Consider the following 21,846-nt stretch of genomic DNA (forward strand, 5'->3'; position numbering starts at 1 on the left):
TAGCAGAGTCTTTGTTTGAAATTTAGACCAGTCCGTGGGTGGCCCTCAGAGGCCCTGTCTCCTTCCTACCAGGGGAGAGGCCTCGGTGAGCCCAGGGAGGAGCGTCAGCAGGGACCTGGCTGGGACGGGCGCTCCAAAGGGCCAGTCCCACTCCCATGTGCCCAAAGCTGTCCCCTGCCAGGAGACAGCGCTGTCTGCTCCCGATCGCTTTCTCTTCTGAGGAGCAGGGCGTTGGTGCCCAGCGCTGGAGGGGCAGCCCTTTCCGCAAGCAGGAGGCGCCTTTGAAGGCGAGCCGCGGCAGAGGCCTTTGAAAGCGGGGGAGGCTTTTCATCCTTGCAGGCCCGGCCGGGACACTGGTTCTCGGTGCAGAGCAAGCAGTTTCCGAGGGATCCCCCATGCTGATGTGAATGTGACAGCGCGGAGCGGAGAGGCGCCGCGATGATTGCCTTTCAGGTGGCCGCCTCGCCATTCATCTCCGCCCGCTGTCAAAGACCCATGTGGCCGGAGTTAGCGGCGCCGCATATGAAGCTCACGCGGGGAAGGGAGTTTCTTGTCTCCCGAGAAATCAGCGCAGCATGGACAGGGAAAGTGGAAGATACGATGAGAAAGGATGAGGGGTGTGGTATTTTTAACTCCGGGTGCCAAGTGGTACAGTTTTGACTGAGCACCTACTATGCGCCGAGTGCTGGGAATACTGCCGATTCCTGCTCTGGTAGCTCACGGTCTCTTGGGGGGTCATGCATTATTTCTAATTGCTTCTCACCTTTATACAAAAGTCCCAAGGCTGCTACAGTGATGCTTGTATCATCACCTAAGAGGAGCTGAATGTCACTGAGTGTCTGCACGAGGCATTGTAAAGGCTCAACATCTGTAACAAAGAACCCCCTCTCCCCTCACCCATTACCCATGCAAAGTGGCTTAATAAGGTAACAAGGCTGCGTGCGTACCTTGTTGGAAAGCAGCTGGAGTGTTCTCTTTCTAAATGAACCAAGGGAACCAGGAGAGTTGGGGACAATAAACAATCTCTGAATGTTCAGCAGCTCACCTCTTAAGTGAGGAGCCTGAAAGAGGTGAGCTGTACAGGCCTCAGCAGTTCCAGAATCAAAGTAACAGCTGGAGGCCCCCCTGCCCTGGTTCCGCCACACAGGGGGCACAGTGGTGGGCTCTGTGCCGGGGATTTTATTTTGAGCCAGTTTCTGTTATTTGGAAGCACCGGGTGCTGACCCTGCGCTGGACTCCGATGAGAGCAGGACATGGTTCTAAGAGTCAAGCCCATAGTCCTCTCCCTTGAGCCTGTAAATGGACGACCGACGGGGGCAGACGAGACAGTGGTGTGATCCCTGTGAGCCAGAGCAAGAAACTAGACTCAGACAGGGGTGGGTAACCAGGGAAGCCCTCTGTCGTAGAGAGGTCAGCGCAGGCATGTGTCCTCAGAAGAAAGGGGGACCCTGGCCTAGGGAGAAATGCAAAAGGCCAAGGGAAACATACGCTTGTAAATGGACCAAGGCAAGCAGCTAAGTTATATTACCATGGAGCCCGGGGGCGAGTGGCGTCTCCTGAAGGGATAGTGTTTCTCTCAAGACCCGGGAACTGTAGGCCACGGCTGCCTGGATTGTGGCCCTGGAACACTGGTCGGCTGCACCCAGTGGCTAAGTGGGGCCTGAAGTCATCACAGGCCTGGGCGCGTCCCCTCTGTCCCCTCCATGCCTTCATTTCTGTGAGCGCTGTTATTGGAAAAGACCGCGGGACACTTGACAGGGCCCACCAATCAGAGTGGTGCGCGCCGGGCCCCTGAGAAGGAGCTCAGCTGGTCACTGTGGTGAGCTAAATGGAATGTCTTTATTGAGACACATTGGCAGATCAGCTCTGGCATTTCTATTTTCTCTGTAAGGTGAATTGTGGAAAGAGGTTCATTATAATAATTAAGGAAGATTTATGCAGTAACTACATTTTTTTCCCTGTATCCTGTTATACCCTGTTGGTATTTTATGAATAGAAAATGAGTTCTAGATAGTAACTATTTAATTCCAAAAATGTGCTCCTGAACGAGTTATGTGTAAGTTAGAATTTAATAAGTGGATACTGTTTTTTAAAAAATCTATTATTTTTAAATTAATTTTTTTTTCAATTCCAGTTGACATTCAAGTGCACAGCTACTTTTTGAATGGGCCAGATTAGAAAAAACATTTAAAGGAAACATTGCAGATTATTCAGTAAAGTGACTGGTCATCCCTCAGAACCTAAATATTAGCTTTGACAAGGTCATTAAATTAGCTCTTTGTCTTTAGGCCGATAGAGATCTCTTCTCTCTGTAAAGGGAAGTCCGGCTCCGCCACTGTAAAATGAGTCTCAGCGGGGATGGGCTTTCACCAAGTGACCTCGGTGTCCCCTCTGTCACCTGACTTGATGTTCCCTTTGGAAAAACCTACAACTCAGGACCGCACTGAATGAAAACCTCCCACCACAGAAAGACAGTGTGTGGGCCGCTGCAGAGCGCGGTTTCTGCGGTTGGAGTCGAGAAAAAACAGTGGTGTTTGCTGAGCTCTTGACTCCACTGTGCGGAGTAGATCAAATGAACAGAGAAGCCACAGCCACACGCTCTGCTCCCACCTGGTTTGCTGCTCTAGAAAGTCCCAAATTACCACAATGCCAACGCGCCTGTTGGCCTAGAGGGAGACGCCTCATCAATTGTTAAACAGACACGCTCAGCTCACATTTGCAGACGAGCCTTTACTCTGAGCAGTGATTCTGTGTTTCAGTCATTTCCTCAGATTTTTATACAGAAGATTTCACAGAAGCAAAGCATGTTTAAACCACACATCCTGTTTGGGACCGATCGTTACAGTTTCCAGTTTAACATCTATTCCTTTCAGATGTGTTATTTCTCACTCTTGAAAACTATCATAAATCCAAAGCTGCTCTTGAAGCATGAAATCCTTAACTAAGGAAACGGACCTGAGTTCATTAAATAGGTCTACCCAGAAAGCTTCCTGGCTCCCTAAATGACCTATTTTTCAACTTCCTTTTTGAAATGAGAATTTTCTTTCTTTTATCTCTGATTTCCCCCCTTTTCAAACCACGGTTACCTAGGTTATCCTCTCTATTACTTCATTTATTGTAGCTCAACTCTAAAGCATCTGCTTTTGTGGCTCCTCTGCAGTCCTCGGAATATTTTGGCATTGGCTGAATACCCTTCACCCTCCGTCCCATCCTTCCCCCAAAAGGATCCATCCATAGGGATACAAATATACATTGAATGAATCGGTTATAGTTTTGCGCCTGTCCTTGCCCTTTATCGCTATTTCTGCCTCTAAACATTGGTTCCTGGTAGACTGTGGTATACCGGGCGGACTCACCTTGTCTTAGACTCTCTTATTTTTACCATAATGGATCTATTCTGTGTACCACATCCTTGGGGTCCCACTCTATGTCTGATAAAGTAGCTCAAGCTAAGGTCCTTATAATCAATAAGGTCTTAGTGTTTATCCAAAATTCCATCTATTAACTTAATTCATTAAATTGAATGTTGTAAGTCCTTGTGTATATGGATGAGAAAGTACATAGGGGATGGGTGGGTAAAAAAAGAGTGTATTTCATGGTCCTATCTGGGGAGCTTAAATTTGTCCCACTCGGGCTTGTATCTCACCTGCTCGTATGTAAGGCCAACCTTGTCTGTTAGGCAAGAGGAAATTTAATTTGCAACCTATTTTATTAACGGAAAAATTAAGATACCGTGTGGGAATTGCAACCATCAAAGATAATAGAACACGGAGCTTGCCTAGATTTAAAACTGGGTCTTTGGTGAGTTTCATTCATAATGACACCGTAATAATAGCTACATGAGTTAAGATCTTATGAGCCAGGGACTGTTCAACATACTTTTATGTTTCTTAATTCACTTAATTCCCACAGTGCCCCTATGAGTAAGACTCTCTTGTCTCCATTTTACATATGAAAAAACTGAGGAATAAAAAAGCTTAAGAAGCTCCTCTCAGTTCATAGAGTTGGTGCACTTTGGAGACGGGATTTGAACCCATGTATTCTTTTTTGTTTGTTTGATTTTTTTGTTGTTGTTTTCTTGTGTGTATTTTTTGTTAATCACCTGAGGATTTTTTCCCCTTGGTTTTTTAGAGAGAGTGGAAGGGAGGGGGAGAGAGAGAGAGAGAAACATTGATGTGAGAGAGGCACATCGATTGGTTGCCTCCCGCACACACCCCAAGGCTGGGGATGGAGCCTGCAACTGAGGTGCGTGCCCTTGACTGGAATCGAACCCGCAACCCTTCAATCTGTGGGCTGATGCTCTAACCACTGAGCAACACCGACGAGGGTCCCTATACTCTTAATCACTATTGATACTATATTAATGTTGTTTGACGAAATGATGAAAAAGAGCAATGGCTCTTTAAGGCTCAAAAGAAACTGCTCAAACCCATTATTTTGGTATTTTTAATATCAGCAGGAACAACTGTTAAATAAGTGTGATATATACGGGTCTTGCCCTTGGATACAATTAAATCTTCCTCATGAATCTACGACTGTGACCAAATTGCAAAATGTTCAGTGGATGAGTAATTAAATCCAGATGTTACTTCCAGCAACAGCAGCAGCATAAAACTGGAGGCAGGGGGCAAAGGGAAGACAGAAGCGACAGACTCAGTATCCATAACAGCCACCATAATTAATTTTAAAATAAAAATGTGTTTTAAATACCTGCCCTCCACTAACCTAAGAATTGCACAATAAAAAATAAAGCCTGCCTGCCACTCAACAGGCAGCAATCCAAAAACCTTACTGTGGCAAATGTAACATGCATAACGGGATTCACAATCGGGTTCTCTTAAGGTGAAAGAATTTAGTTATCATTAGACGCTTTGGGAAACTGGTTTTAATAATGTTCTTTAGGTACCAAGGGTATTGGTGTCTTTCCTTCAGGCAAAAAGAAACTATGCCGCTAACACCTCTACCGTGTGTAATAATGAAATGGGTCCGTTTCTGTGCAGGCCTGCGCCAGTTCCTTATCGCTCGGCACGGGCCCAGGTGGGAAAAGAGGCGGCCTCCAAGCTGTAGGAGCTGCTGAATTCACAGATTTCTATCTCGATCAATGAACTCTTATATATTATATGAAGCTGAATTTGGGTTTGTTGGTTTGTCTTTTGTGACTGTGATTTTGTTTTAACAGAATAATAGTTGGAGGGAAGAAAACTGTAAGAGAAGATATAATTGTACCATGTGTTAATTTTGTATTATACTATTTAAGAAGGGTTGACCAAAAGGAGGATTTCTAAGTTTATCTTCATACTTGTGTCCTTATTTCGCTGGGATTTCGGCACAGACACGTGCCTGCCACTGCAGGAACCGGGGTGCTCCATCGCCTTGCTTGCTCTGAGAAGGTGCCAGGAGCTGGTGCCAATGCTCATGCAATTAATTAAAACTATAAACATGAGTCTAGCTAGCTGCCATCCACTCCTGCCACCATACCAGTTTTTGGATAATTTATTTAATATGCACTGATTTGCAGTCATTGAAGGTTATCAGATCTTTTACCCTATATCTTTCCTTAGGGGTGGTAAACATTTATTTCGATCAGCTCATGGTCTGTACCTTCTCCAACCTCGTGCATTTCTGTATAGGTTTATTTCTCGTTTTCATTCTTTGCCCAGCCAGCCACCACTCCAATATGCCTTTGGAATTTATAAAGTAGCTCTTTTCTATTGTTGGTAAAAAGAGATCCGATTCTGTGTATACTTTAGAATTCTGTTTAAAAGTGCTGGCTTGTAATTTAGGGACTGATGCAAGATGTAGGGTGTATCAATCTGGGAATGCTGAGCGACTGAAATGTCATGGCATTTACAACCAGATGTCACGGCAAGCTGGGAGACGAGCAGCTTGGCTCATAATTAGATGGCAGATGTCCAAGCCTTCGCATGTGATGCACATTGTTTTTGTATATTCGAGACTCGGGATCCTAACCCTGAAAGATAAATAAGAAATCACCTCACCTATACAATTTTTTTAAGTCTCATAATTGTACTGCCTTTTAAAAAATGTATTTATTGGAAATAGCATACATAAGAAAACAAAAATCACTCACGATCTCTATTTTTCGTATATCTCTGTAGATATACAGTTCATTTCTACTTTTTTTCAAAATTTAAACTCCTACATTAAAACATGAAGAAACGGAGGCCCAGGACATTTAAATGATATCTAGGATCACCCAGCTAATTAGCGACAGAAATGGGACCAGAATCCCACAATCCTCTGAATATCTCATTCTTTATTAAAAAAAAATAAAAAAATTCCAGCCATATTAAGATATAATTGACATATAACATTGTGCAAGTATAAGGTATACAAACTGTTGATTTGATACACATACATTGCAAAATGATTGGGTTCGCTAACGCCTCCATCACGTCACATAATTAACACTTCTTTTTTTTGTAGTAAGAACATTTACTATTTACTCTCTTAGTAACTTTCAAGTATATAATACAGTATTATTAACTATAATTACTATGTTCTACATTAGACCCAGAGAACTTATTCATCTTATAGCTAAAAGTTTGTATTCTTTGACCAACATCTCCCACTTTCCCCTCCCTTATCCCTTGTTCTTGAATTTGATTATAAAGAACAAGGCAGCCCACTCTTTGACCCCCTTCTCAGTAAATTATTAGACCAAATCTCCAGTGGCTTCTTGAGAAAGTTGGACACCAAGCTCGAAAGCATTTTGATTGAAGAATTCTCATTAAACCTACATGGTACCAAAGCAATAGCCTAAAGTTTGGGGAAAATTCTAGTTTGTGGAATTGATTCATTTTATTTTATTTAAAGAATACTTGGGTACAAAAATGCACTGGATTCACTGCCTACCTGCTCTTGAATTCGACACGTTGAATCCTCTGTTCCTGAGAGAGCACCTTGTGGCTGTGGAATATTAGGGCTGGCTGAACCGCTCTTCCACTGTTACACAGTGTTTCCCATCGCTTTAGCGGTTCAAGTCCCGGACCTTGCGGGTTAAAGGCAAAAGTCGAACATATTGCCACTTTGGTGGTTTTGTGCACAAATTTGGGAAAAGAAGTTGGTCTTTATGTACATTATTTAACAATATAAATACATCCATTGCCAATTGTTACACAAGAATAATTTTTTTCCAGAGCTACAGGGAGAGCCAACTATATCGATAACATTTTGGAAGGAAGACCCATTGAAGAGAAACATGCCTTGAGAATTTGGACTTTAAAGCCTCATACTTTCTGGGCATGACATTGGCTTAACCTCACTGTGGGTAGAAAGGAAAATTTTAAAGAAATACATTCAATGTCTTGTGGGTTATGGAACCAGGAAAAGAAGCAGGTTTTCCATGTTGCCCAGAGGTAATTTTTGGACACGTAACTCAAAAGCAAGTAAACTTTCAAACTTCAACCTTCGCACGTAGCTGTTGTCCTCAGAGGAAGAGCTGGGTGCAGGTCAAAAGGAAACGACTTGGAAAGGACATTGTTATAAATGCTTGAACACTTCTCATGTGAGGATCCCGAGGAAGCTCTGCGGAGCTGAAAGTGCATTCTGTTCTCTGATTTTATAGGGTCTTTGAGGGGGAAGTCTTTCTATTACTCTTGAGTTATTGCTGGTTTCTACCAGGATGTCCTGCTCCATTCCTTGTCCTATTACCCTGCCACCTTTTTGGAGGGCATCATGACTCTCACCTGCCCTTGACTTGGGTCCATCTTGTCCTGAGACAGGGAGGAGCTTTGGCTCAGTCTTGCTACTGATTCCTCTTGGATTTCTGGAACTCGCTACTTCAGCCACTTACTTTTCTTGAAGGGAACGCCTCTGCTTCTCTTAGGATCCAGTTACTGGCATCTTACCTGGTTCCATGGATCCAAGACCTTAATTAATACTCCTAGTGACAGTCTAGCTTAGTACTGTGGTATATTTCTCTGTAACCACAATAAAAAATTAAAAAGAAACAAATGAGGTTAATTTTAAGAATATAATAAATTATAATAATACAATTGTGGGAAATTTTTTAAAGGAAATTCTGAAACAAAGATACCACCAATACATTGTCCATGGGTGTTTAGGAGGGTGAGTATCCAAAACTAACCTGGATGAGTTATCAGGATATGTATTTCGAAATGTTAGTTTAAAATAGTTCTTTATTTTCCTGGCCTGCTCAAGTATCTTTTAAAAATTTGTATAGACTTGAAGAAATGCAGAAGAAGCTTTACAGTGCTCAAACATGGCTTAAATGTTCAGCAAAATAAATGAGAACTTACTCTGCTGAATGCATAGGCCTATCAGTGATATGTGTAGAGATATACATATAGATGTGTTTGAAAGGGGCTTATAAAATAACACAGCCTGACTCTGTAAGTGAAAGATGTAACTCCTTTTTTTTAAATTGAATTTACTTGGGTGACACTGGTTAATAAAATTATATAGGTTTCAGGTGCTCAATTCTATAATACATCATCTGTATATTGTATTGTGTGTTGACCACCCCAGGTCAAGCCTCCTTTCATCACCATTTATTCCCCCTTTACCCTCTCCTACTAAGACTTCTTAATGCATCCTTCTAAAATGCAACATTAGCTATGTCCACATGACTTGGAAACTAGCAGATTAAAAAATAAAAAGTTTCAGTTAATCTTCTCAGCTATTTGAGGTGTATCAGACACCCAGATGTTCAAAACATCTATGCTGCAATTAGTTATTTTTATTTAGAAGCTTTACACTTGCATATGCTATTGCTTTCCTCAAAGACCAAGTATGGAACCCAAACTATACTTTTTAACTCACTCCTTAAAAGTGTAGTAACATCACTTCAGATTCATGGAGAGCCATGGGCTTTCTAATTTGTGGTTTGGGTATTAAGGAATATTGACTCTCTAATGGCTTTGAGTCACTCACCAGTCACCCAACAATAACTTAGAATATCTTTAGCATGTGCCATGTAATATTAATATCATTCTAACGCTGCTTCATCTAAATAATGGAAAATTTGACATACCTAGTAAAATTAAATGTTGAATTATCTACTGTTAGATCTATGGAACGGATCCCCTTTTTAGTAAAGTGATTGACTGCAGTACTATTTTATTGCTATCAGCAACTATTATGTCACCATATAAATCTTCTGCCACATATATTGTGTCTCTATATGGAGTTTATATTATATTTCACTTTAACAATTTCTAATTGCTGTCATTTTTTGTCAGGTTGTGTATTTTTTGGCCTACAACATTGATTTCATCTTAATGTCGCCAGTGGGAATTGATGATCTTTGGCTTGGCATCATATTCATGAAACCTATGTCATATCATTGTCCAGCTTTCTTAAGAAAGTATTCTAATACTTAAAACCAAAGTTGAGAGCACCTTCCAAAAAATGGTGGGCTTCATATGGAAAATGAATGGGTATGAATCAACATTGATACCAAAGGCCAGATCTCTTTTAGATCATAGTTCATACCTAAGCCAGCACTTGACATTCAGGATCCCATAGGAAGAACTATGAGGGAACAGCACCATGAGGTGGCCTGAGAGAGTGTTAGCCCGCCTGTATGGAGCAGCCTGAACAATATCCCCCGAAGATATCAGACCCAAGTCCCTGAAACCTGTATATTTTGCCTTATATGTTAAAAAGGGTCTCTGCAAATGTAAGTTATGGATAGTGAGATGAAGAGACTATCCTAGATTACCTGGGTGGGCCCTGAATACCATCACGAGCATGTGTATAAGAGAGAAGTGGAGGGAGACTCTCTGCGCGCACCGAGGAGAATGTATAATGAGGGTGGAGGCAGGGGCTGGAGAGAAGCAGCCACCAGCGAGGAAGGCTGGCAGCCACCAGAAGCTGGAGCAGTCAAGGGACGGGCTCTCCAGAGCGAGCACGACCCTGTTGACGCCTTGATTTCAGCTCAGGGATGCTGATTTAGATTTCTGGCCTCCCAGAACTCTAAGAGAATACATTTCTGTTTGAAGCCACTCAGTTCCTATAAATTTGTTACAGAAACCGTGAGAAACTGATACCTCAGATGCCTTAAATGACAGCAACAGCAGTAATGACCAGAAAAAGACAAAGCACGCAGAGTGCGGGTAGATGTATTTTTAGAATATTCTATTACTCTAACATACAATATAAATAATAATAGATCTCAGTATGGAAGCTGCAGTTTCCAAAGAAGTCTCCCGAGCCCCCTTCCTGAGCCTTCTTTAGAAACCCTGAGGGCATCGCCGCCTCTGGGCCGGGCTGCCATGGGGTGTGTGCTCTGTGATGGAGAAGCAGAAGGCAAGAGTTCAGTCGGAGCCTGGAGCTAATAAGAGGCATAATAAACTACGAAGGAGTGAAGTTGAGGGCCCGAGAGTGTGAGGAAGAGCATGGGGTGAGGTGCGGGGCGGGGGCGGGGAAGCCACCAGAACCCTGCGGCAGGTGGCGAGGTGGGCGGCGGGCTACGGGGAGTGGGTCCTGGTGGGGGCAGCCCCAGCTTTCTGCATCTGACGTTGTTTGCCACTAATCCCCAAATAAAACCCGTTTCGGAGAATTCCATCTTTCATGTGCCCCAGACAAGCATGTTTTTCATGCCGTCGAGGCCTGGGCAGTTTTGTTTCTTGTTAAATCTGTCTCTCTGGAGTTTCGAGTCAAGCTGCCTCCTTACTATGTGCAGAGGCCGCTGGCTGCCCCCACGCTCCCTGCAGACAACTGTCTCAGGGTTTTGGCCACAAGACCTTCCCCTCTTCTTTTTCCTGTCCGAGTCAGTGGATCGCACTCCTCTCCCAGGGAATCATCCTCAACTCGGCTCTTACCTTTCATATTCGATCTATTGACAGCGCCACCATTTCTTTTCTTCTCTCATTTATTTCTTTTGCCACTTTCCTACTCTGGGCCCTCATCTCTCTTCTGAAATGTAATCATAGCCTCCCACCTGGCCCCTCTGCTTCCAGGGGCTTGGCGGTCCAGTCCCCTTTGTCTCCTGAGTTGTCCTTCCCAAACACCATCAGGACGTGTCAGTCTACTGGAGACCTCGGTGACCCCTGGGGCCTGCAGGGAAGGCCTCAGTTTCTAAGCATGAATTCACAGCTCTCCACGACCCAGCCTCAGCCTGTCTTTCCTGTCATTTCTCCTTTCAGCAACATGCCTACAGCTTTTGCATCTCCTAGAATTTACTCATATTGTCATTTGGATGTTTTCCTTTGCACCCCACCTTCTTTGACATATTTATTTGTCCCTCGGAACCCAACTGCTCCATGAGACCTTTGGCTTCCTTTTGCTTGCCTATGACACTTATTAACTACTGTGCTTATACTGGAATTTGCTTTTAGTTATATAATAGAACATCTGCTTTTTAATGTAAATCATTACTTTCATTTCTATCTTTCCCTTTCTCCAACATGAGACCGAAAATTCCTAGAAGCTAAAATGCAGGTCTTCATCCCCTAACACCAGGCTTAAATGTCACCTTACCCATATTGACTAATGCTTTTTTTCTTTATCTCAGCTCCAAAATGTTATAAATGGATAGTACATAATTTAATACCATTTTAAAAATTAGTTTTTGTTCCAGTATCTTATCTCCCAAATTAGATTGTAACCCTCTCAAGGTTAGAGAGCATGTACTATATTGAACTCTTAAATACGCCTCAATATATTAGACAACAAATACTTGTTGGATGATTCAGCTGACATATCTTCTTAGCAAAATTAAAATACCAGACTCTTCAAATGATTAGCTTTGTGACCTGAGACAAATCATTTATCCTTCATGAGATTTAGTTTACTACATTGTAAAATACATGACACTGTCATTCCTTAAATGTAGAGATTCACTGGTGTGTTCCTTTAAATCACAGCATTTGTTTCCATGCTAAATCTAAAAGCAACAAGAACCTCAAAACAATGAACAAAAACAAAACATTTAGAATCAACTGTGTGCCCTCTGAAAGCAATATGAAAGGCGTTATTAATATAATTCAGTATTCTAATTTTTCCGCAGAATTTTAGGAAATATATCAGGCAACATTTTTCCTGTAATAAATTAAAATGTATGTATTAGAGATATGCATATTAAGTATGCACATTTAGTATGTACGTCCACATACACACATATACATTTGTATATAGGCAAATGTGTAATATATACACACACACATATACATATAGATTTGTTTTCTAGCCATTAAAAGACTGTTGCACTAATATTTATGTAAAACCCCCGTTCACAGGTTTATCTCATATCAAGACCCTCATACAACTATATCAGCCACTATTTTTTCTTAAAGTCTAAAAGGGGGGACCCTAATGTATTAGTGTGGTCATTATACTTTGTTCCACTTTGTTGGTTCCTTTCTAATATTTTGTGGCAGACTGAGCGGCACATAAGATTAATTCTTGCAGCCCCGTTGTTGTTAGAACAGGAGATTACATTAACACTGCTCCCAAAGCCTGTTTTTGGACATTTTAACTATTAGGCAGTGATAACAGACAGCATTCTATATCTCTTGGGCTTTTGCAAGATATTGCACCTCTTGTTAATTGAATTGGGAGATGATTGTCCTACGATAACCTCGATTCATGCCCCGTATAGTTCAGCATAATGATAATTAACTCCTTGTACTGAATGGGGTGAAACGTGCGTGAGTTAGTCTCTGTCTCTCACTCTTATCTCCCCCCTCCTTCTCTCCCGCCCCTCGCCCTCCCTCCCTCCTCCAGTTTACTGTAAGTAAGCATCTTACATGCAGTACACTCTGACGGGATTTGTTGCAGAGGCTTTCCCCTGTATTTCTACATCAGTCAAAACACCTCCAAATAAAAGTAAAAGGCCAATATTTTCAAATGCCTAGGTGGTTGGTTGCTACCTGTCTTATTGCTCTGATCTAATTATGTTTGGGTTTATGAAAGAAAGACTATAACCTAATCCATTATATGTTTGTATTTTTAAAATATCTTTATTGATTTCAGAGAGAGGAAGGGAGGGGGAGAGGGAGAGAGAAACATCACTGATGAGTCGTTGACTGGCCGCCTCCTGCACGGCCCCCACTGGGGATCAAGCCCGAAACCCAGGCTTGTGCCCTGACCGGGAATCAAACCGCGATCTCCTGGATCCTAGATCGGTGCTCAGATGTTGAGCCACGCCCGGCTGGGCAAGGCATTTAAAAAGAATATCATCAGGTATCTGTCTTAGACGCATGTCAAGGGGCCCAGGGCAGAGCCCTGACTCTGCGAGTAATGCATGCTGCATGACTTTAGATGGGTCATACCTTCCTAGACTTCATTTTTCTGTCACTAAGATAAAGGCATTAGACGAGATCAGTGGTTCCCAAGAAGGTGGAAGTACCTGGATAGCTTTTTAAAATTTCACTGGCAGCTCTGAATGACGTTGGAATTTAGGAGACAGAGGGGAATGTGGGTTTCAAAACGTCTCAAGCAACCAGGATACCACCATCACTTAGATGCACACAGATTTGAGGGTAACAGAGAGCGACTGAAGTCCCTACCCCACCACACTTTACTCGGTCTAAGATGTGTTCTGAGAACATGCGTTTTTAAAAAGTTCCCCAGGTGATTCTAACAGGGTCCATGTGACACACTTTGAGAAACACTTCTCTAAATCAGCCCCATGGGCTCTTCCAAATTTACGATTCTGTGATGTTACATGAGCACTGTCTTTCTTCCTGCTTTGTATTTTGTACCATTCCCTAAACAACTGGTCATAAAATGCAAGTATATATTGGTCCAGAAAATGGTGCTGAGCTCCTTGCTCTGAGTCATGAAGCAAGGTAGGAGCAGGTTCTGGTTTAATTAGAATTCATATTTGCGGCCTGTGGGCTATTACTAAGAAAAATAGTCAACTCCATATAAACAAAGATATATATATATATATATATATATATATATATGGCCAGAGTTCTTGTTGGGGAAAAGAATTTCGGGTTAAATTTAGGCTATCTATTATACACTGACTGTTTAAAACAGATAAATTATTTTAATATATTGTCTCTAGTGTTGCTTCCTAATGCTTCCTCTGCATGGAGTTTTATTCTTTACGCTGCTCCTACTGGATAGAATAATAAATTGCGATTAATGAGAGTCTTCCTTTCCTTCCACCCCAAAGCCTATGTGCTACATAGGCCAGGCGTCGGGAGACTCTGTCGATGGCCAGGCTCCTCTGCGTCGTCAGCAAGGCTTAGGTGTGAATGCCAGAAGAAATGCCGTGACAAATGTCCGCCTTCCATAAGGAGCCATAAATATGGCGCAAAGAGATTTTAGTAGCCCTCATTTCTTTAAACCACAAACTTTTGTTATAATAACGACTCCCGAACCTTGGAGTTGTAGTTCTGTGGCCCCAAAGGACTTTTTGCAGAGAGGACGGTGTAAGTAAAACTGAAGGGCAGGCCGGGCCGTAACGCGTGGCCCTGGGTTTTGCCCTCCATCCGCTTACATGTCTCCTACCCTGGAAGAAATGCCTTTAGGAACCGTACTCGTGACTCCAATTCACACGGCGATAAGGGGCAGAATCGTGAGGCGCTGACGTGACGTAATGAGTGCTGAGTGTCGGCAAACGCGCTGGGCTGTGAGGGTGTTTGCACCAGCGGGCCTGGCCCTCTGCACCTTGTCTCGCTCTCAGAGCTTCTCTGAGCTCAGAAACAGCCGCAATGCCCTATCAATGTGTTTAATACTTCACTTATTTTGTAAAGATCGCTACTGAGTGAAGGAATTAAATAAAGTTATAACTGAGTCTCAGCCAAAGGATGTGACCTCGCGTGGCCCTGTGGGCACTCGCGGTGTCCGTCTACGGGAGGGTCAGCCTGTCCTGCGACGGTCTTGCAAAGCTAAGGGTGACGTGTAAAGTGCTGTGAGTGACACACATACACATGGAGGGAAAAGCCTGAATCAAAGTATTTTGTTAGAAGAAATTTCTCATTCAGTGGTTCGGTTCCTGTTGCCGATGTCAAAGCCCGCTTCTGGGGAGGAAGGGCGGTAAATTCCCAGCGATGGAGCCGCTAAGCTCATGTGTTTTAAGAAGACTCTTTCCCCAGGAATACAGCTCCTGTATAGCTTTGTGGGTTTTGTGTCTGCATTTTCTTGGAGATAAGTTGAATAGTTCCGTGGTTCCAGCGAGTTCTAGTTAGGTCCTTGGATTTCACTGGTAGCGGAGCGGGTTATGTCAAGGATATCATCTCATTTAACCATGACATCAGTCCTGGTTCTGCTCTTGTTGTTCTCATTGCATAGCTGGAGAAACTGGGGCTGAGTCAGAGTGGAGCTGGAACTGGAGCTAGGTCTGATCTCAGATAGACACTCATTCCATTCTGCTAATAGGAAGCTAAAGAATCTGGAAACACCCAGCCCCCTGTCCTCTACTCCCCTTATCTCATTCCCAGGGTTAAACCTGTCTTCTGTGGTGCTTGTCCTCAAAAGGAACAAAAGACAGCTGGTGGCTGGCCTCTATTTGGTTTTGCATGTATTAAAAAGTGTCTTTCTCCCTACCTACCCCTTAATCCTTTCCTTTGGGGTCATTCGTTTGTTTTGTTACTTCGTTAAGAACCCCTGAAACTGCTCTGTGTTCCCTCGGAGCAGATAAAAGTCTGTGGAAGCAGACTTCCCCCGCTCCCCTGCCTTCAGCAGGGCTGAAACAAAAGCTACCTGCCACTGCGTTTCCCTTCTGTCATCCCTCAGGTACAAAATGGGTCATTTGACTCTCAGCAGTTTATACCAAAGGCAGCCGGGGATGAAATGAGACTTCAAAGCTTTCTAGAAGCAGAACTTGAGTCAAAAAAGCTGCACCTATAACTGATCAAAGGGCAGGTGCTTTATAGAAACTGTAATGTGGAGGAACTGGGACATTGTTTTCCTGAGAACTTTGCCACTAGGATTTTATTTTCAGTGCAATGAGAGGCCATTGAAGGCTTTTAAATCAGACGGTAACATGGTAAAGTTTTATTTCTAAAAATTATGACGGCTGTTGGGGAAAAGTGGATTGGTTGGGAGAGGTGAGAAAAAGCTAGAAGGTATTTCACAGTGTCCCCAGGAAAATAACACGGGAAGACCACAGACTCCGAAAATGTGGCTCATTTCCTGCACTGTTTCCCAGTCCAGAAATATTCTGTGGTGGAATTCCCAGGCTCAGGTGAGTTCCCCTTCAGTTCAGCAACGCGCAAGGACAGGTCTATGAAAGTCATGTAGTACATTTATGGACTCGTATAACTCAGCCAATTATGTATCAACATATAACAAGCCTAACATCATATTGCTGTTGACATCAGGTTGTAACAACTGATTTGTTAAAAACAAAAACAATATGAAAGGACTCTCACAAAAGTAATCATATATTTAATGTTGAGTCACTGACACTTGTAATCAATTAGCCCACAGTGGGTAAAAGCTTGGGCCCTGGGGTCGTATTTAGGGGGCTCTGCCAGGCCTGGCTTTGTGGCACTGGGTGGGTTATTGAAACTCTGTCTCAGTTTCTCTGTCTATAAAATGGGAATAACCCTATCAACTTGTAGGATTGGTGTGAACTCTAAACGAGATTATCAATGAAAAGGGCTAGCTAGGATAGTGTACACAGTAGGCTTTTAGTAAGTGACTGTTCTAGTGGCTGTTTCATTTATAAACATTGATAATTTTATTCAAATTATTAAGCAAAAAATTTAGACTGGGAAATAGCATAAGTGTGGATTATAAATATTGAAAATGAAAGAATAATGACTTAGAGATGCTCCACACAGTTCCTTGGCAAAGCCATCTGCATGTTCACTCTCCCTCCTTTTGGTCATCTCCCCCCAGTAAAACAGAGTATCTAGTACCCCGTCCTGACAACCACATGAAGAGCTGCTTGCGTCCCGCCCAGGGCCGAATTCCGGATGATGTGCTGGAAGCCACGCATTCACTCTGTCTTCCCCACACGTACTGAAGAACCGCACCCGAGCTCGGGAAAGAGGAGGGTGCTGGCAGGTTCACTCATCTTTTTATTTCCTTGCTGCCTCCCCACTGTGACCTCCACGCCTGGAACCCTGCTCCTGCCCTTCACCCCTTTCTTGTCTCGGACCCAGTGTCAGGTGTATAAACAGACAGGGACTTGGAGTGCTTCCCGGAGCTGACAGAGAGAAGGAGCCCGTTCTTTCCCATCGACACGCTGCAGACTGAAGAGTTTGCAGACGTCGTGATGGCAGCAGATTAAAAGGGAAAGCCGGCCAAATTGAAAGGGAGGGCGCTGCAAAAGGCTGGGGCAAGCTTTCAACTCCAGGTCGGGAAGGAGCTGATGATGTTTTTTTTAATATTGTGAAGAGAGGGAAAAAGTTATACAGTAAACCTATTTAAGTGCTTCAGGAGGCTTTCCTGTTGACCTCATTGAGCTGTTTGGAGTGTGCTTGAGAGTTCTCACGCAGCCCTTCAGGATCCTGCCTGCCACGAGCCGTGAGCAGTTAATCGTCCCTGGCACTGTGAGGAGAGATTGTCAGGTATCCGGTGGTTGTCTGTTCTGCGCTACAGTGGATCAGTATTGGAAAGAGTGTGTGTCCACATGTGTCTTTGGACATGGGGCTGTTTGATTATGCATGGGAACGGTAGGGGAGGAAAATAATATTTTCTCTACCTCTGTTAGGTTCCCCACCGGGGCCCGTGTTAATTAGACTGGCAAGAGACAAATTAACAAAAGAAAAAGAACAGAAGTTTATTAACGTGTGCACTGTGCATGAAAGCACCCAGTGACGAGTCACCCAAAGGGTGAGAACTTGGGCTTCCACACCATCTCAGGCTAAATAAAGGAAAGGGGGATTTTGGATTCGGGATGGAGGGAGCAAGTTATGGAAAGGTTACCAGGAAAGATTACAGTATTCAAGAGTGGTTTAGTAAGGTTTGTGATGCAGATTTAAGTCAGTGCCTTCTCTATTGATAAGAACTCTCAATGGCCTTTTACTCAAAATAATCTGCTTGTTCTCAATAGCCTTTTGGTCAAAATGATCCATTTCTCAAAGAGGCATATTCTGGGGCTTCACACACTCTGGTACCCTTCAGAACCAAGCAAACCTGTACCTGTAGCCAGATGGTGCCTGTTAGTAGTATCAGTGCTAAATAATTTATGTCAACCAGATAAGTAATTTTTTAAAGTGTGATTATTTACCTTACTGGCCTCTGTTTCCAAGCCGTTGAACATGCTATTCCCCTAAGCAAAACAATGTTGCATTGCCACCAACACTGACTTCACCTTTCATGCCCTTCCTGGGGTCTCAGATTAGATGTCGCCAATCTGGGAAGCCTTTTTGACACCTCATGACAATGAGGCTATAGGTACCCCTTATATTTTTCTAGTACCTTGATTTTCTATTCATTTCTTAATGCACCAAACTGGTTTCTTGCTTATCTATCTGAAATATTTACTAGTAGTTCATCCATTCTGTGAGGTTATATTGAGTTGATCTGAGAATTGAAAGCCATCTGTGGTGTGTAGCAGATTGACAATAAATTAACTGCCAAAATAATTGTATAACTATGGTTTGGGGGTGGGGAGAGGTTGTCTGAGAGCCCAGGATGCTAACTAGTAATTTGTGGGTTGTCAAAAATCACTCATGTTCTGATCATTTTGTCGATGACTTATTTTATGCTTTTCAGTTATCTGCATGATCATTCTTAACAGGCTGTGGAATTCCCAGTCCTTTTAATTGATCATTTGAGGGATGGTCCGCAGCAGGGAGGGGCTAGATTAGGATAAACCTTCTATTTCCTTTTCTGTTTAGTACTCAGTGTTGGGAGGGGGTACAGCCTCAGCCCAAATGGAGACAGTAGGTACTGGGCACCTTCAGGGTCAGTCTGGGTGATGAACCAGGAAAGAATGACAAGGAAAATCATTTCAAATTTCCTTTATCTTACACATTAAACCCTTATTGGTTAGCATTTTAAAAATAATTGGCAAACTTAACTGTGTCCATGTTTCACCAATAGCCTGTGCCATGGATGGAGACCTCTCTGTTGCTGCCTTTGGACTTGAATTTCTTTTTGTGCTTGCTCTGGGTGAGTGTAGACTTTCAGCAGGTTGTGTTTATGATTCTCTAGCCCCCCTCAGGCATACATTGCAAAGTCACCTGTAACCAAATCTGTTTAACGAAGGTCACGGAAACTAAGTCAGCATGAGACCCAGGAGTAGAGCTCAATGGTCCTGATTTTTCTGTTCACTAGGACTCAGCCACCCCCACTCCACTCTCTCAAGCTCCCCTCATCGGGGCAGGTTATAGAATTTCATACCATTTTGTCTTATTGATTGAGTTATCTGTCTCTCTTTCTGCAAAGTCAGGGTCTTTAAGAACTTCTTTGGAGCCACAAGGACTGTTCCTCATTAGCCATCTTTGACTTTGTCATTGATATTATTTACAACTTCTGATAATATATATATTTAAGTAAGATGTCAGGGTCACCAGGAAGGATCTTAGATAGGACATCAAACCTTTCCCTCCTGGAGAAAGGCATGAGAATATAATGTCCTCATTATGATACTGATGTTATCCCCCTGAATAGAACCTTAATGTCTGACCTTAGACATTCTTATTCAGCTACCTAAGACTATATATATATATATATATATATATATATATATATATATATATAGTTTATACATAAATAATTCAGTATTATGACTCTTATTATTACTTTCCTTAGAACACAAGCTAGATTCTTCCACAGTGCAAGCCCCTTACTTTATGTTTGGTCTTCAGTGATTGATAAAAAGGATTTTATTTCTGTCTTGGTCTAGAAACACTTTGTTAGCATTTTTATGAAGAAAAGATCCTAAGGATTTGGATGTTTTGACCGAAATAGTTTATAATCTTTCTCCACCACTCATTTTTTATTTTTTATTTTAAAGAACCTTTCCATCATTTCTATCGTTTCTCAGGTATTGGTTTTCTATGACCTTAGAGGGACAAGTCCAACCACATTTAACCACATCCCTCATATTTACCTGTGTGGCTCTGGCGCAGCTTGCTTTATAGGCCAGGCAGGCTCGGAAGGCAGTAGGCAGGAATTCCAATCCTCAGAAATCAAGTCATTGCTTAAGGATGTGGAGGAACTTCCTGTTTGAATAAACCCCATTATGAACCTTTTCCCAAAGTAAATAGGACTCTTTCTTATCTTCTATGCAAATTCTGATTTCCACATTTAAGCTTAAGCAGTGCCTTTTTGTATAGTTATCTTTACATAATGGTCATTCCCCAATCTTATCATTGTAAATTAGGTAATTTTCATTTACTCTCTGGCTTCTATGCCTGAAAATTTCTTATGTCTATTTTGGTACTCATTTGGAGGAACTATAATAGTGCCTGAAAAAAAAAAAAAAAAGATCATATCTGTGTTTCAATCTGAAAACAAAATAGGCAGAGCATATACTAGGGAATGAGGCACCCGAGTTAGGTTGAGTGAACTGTTGATGACTTTTTGAAAAATGGCAATAAATCTTGATTTTCTCACAAAATAGAGAAACATATCTGATTTTGGAATTTAATTCTCAGGCATACTTAGGTAGGTTTTTCTTCTCCCTCTCCCACTCTGGATCGATACCATCGTAAAAATGAGAAATAAGTCCTCTTGCTTTTGGAGTCATTCATGAAGCAAGTTTTCCTTTTCTTGTTCTGAAAAAGAGTGATTATTTTGCTTTGGGAGAGGATCTCTCCTTCTGGGACCAGAAGAAACATCTGAATGAAATAAACATCAATCAGAACGAAGTATGAAGATGGAATTTAACTTGCCTTTTTACCATTAATACACCTTTGAAAACTGTGCTCTTCTTTTATAGATTTCCTTTCTTTGTCACAACATTACTGAGTCAAACCAGAGAACAAAATCTTAATATTCTGCCCAAGATAGTGTGCTGTTTTCTGACCTGTGCCAAAGCAGAAAATATCAGTCAGAACTGGGGAGCTTCCAGCCCATCTTTGTTAAACCTAACGGACTTGGTCATTTCAAAAAGCATCTGTGGTCAAGGTGCTCCCGGGAACAATAATTGGCCCAGGGAATTGGGACCGGAGTCATTCTTTGACCCAGTTTTCCCATCTGCTCACCCAGGAGGTCTGAAAATGAAGTCAGGTATAAAAACTGACTTTATTACTGAGAACCTGAAAGTTTAGCTTCTGGGGAAGAAACAGAAGAAACAGGGTGTTTTCCAATGATCCTGCTTTTGTAATTGATCAGCAAATGTTCCGTGTTCACATGAAAGCCCCCCTCTGAAGGCTGAGCCCCAGCTGGAGTGCTGCATCGATTGTGATTCCCAGAGCTCCAGGTCCAGCTTCGCCTTTAGAGCCAGGTGGGCTCAGGACCCACCACATCCAAGTGGGACTCAAGCCCTGCATTTCAGGAGGGTATATGGGTCGGGCACACCTCTCCAGGCAGGCTGGTGAACTGCAGCTGTGAGCAAATTTGTTTTCTTCAAGAGCCATTTATTGCCCTCAAGTTAGCAGCATATTCAGGTGAAAGCTAAAACAAAGGCAATTGTGAAATATGGACACACAAGAGATGCCATGTGCCTGGTCTTCTTCGTGTATTGATGTCAGAGCAATGTGGGTGAAATAAGACCACCTTGGTCCTTTCATTGCTGGCTTGTTGGTGATCCTGTCTTGATGAAAGGCCCAAGCAGAGGCAGTCACCCTGTCTGATCACTGATGGATTTCCTGACATTATTGAGAAGGACAGGCCAAATTAATGGTGATAGTGTCCGGCTGATTTATCATAAATGGACAATTTATGGATTTAATTTATGAATTTAAAACAGGGAGCTGCCGTTTTAATTAGCTCTGCTCTTTTTCAGCTCCCATTTTAATCGCAAGCATATGTATATTTTTGTATCATTAATTTAAAAGG

At 42.6% G+C, this 21,846-nt stretch overlaps 1 protein-coding gene across 11 annotated transcripts in view; it reads left to right on the top strand.

The window, feature by feature from the left end:
* Window positions 1–21,846, top strand: part of NRXN3 (neurexin 3) — a gene marked incomplete at both ends in the record, with an annotated part of 1,307,801 nt that overhangs the window by 1,204,502 nt on the left and 81,453 nt on the right. The gene's annotated exons all lie outside the window — the stretch shown is intronic.

The sequence above is a fragment of the Miniopterus schreibersii genome, assembly GCF_964146895.1.
Source record: "Miniopterus schreibersii genome assembly, chromosome: 1".
Taxonomy (NCBI): Eukaryota; Metazoa; Chordata; class Mammalia; order Chiroptera; family Miniopteridae; genus Miniopterus; species Miniopterus schreibersii.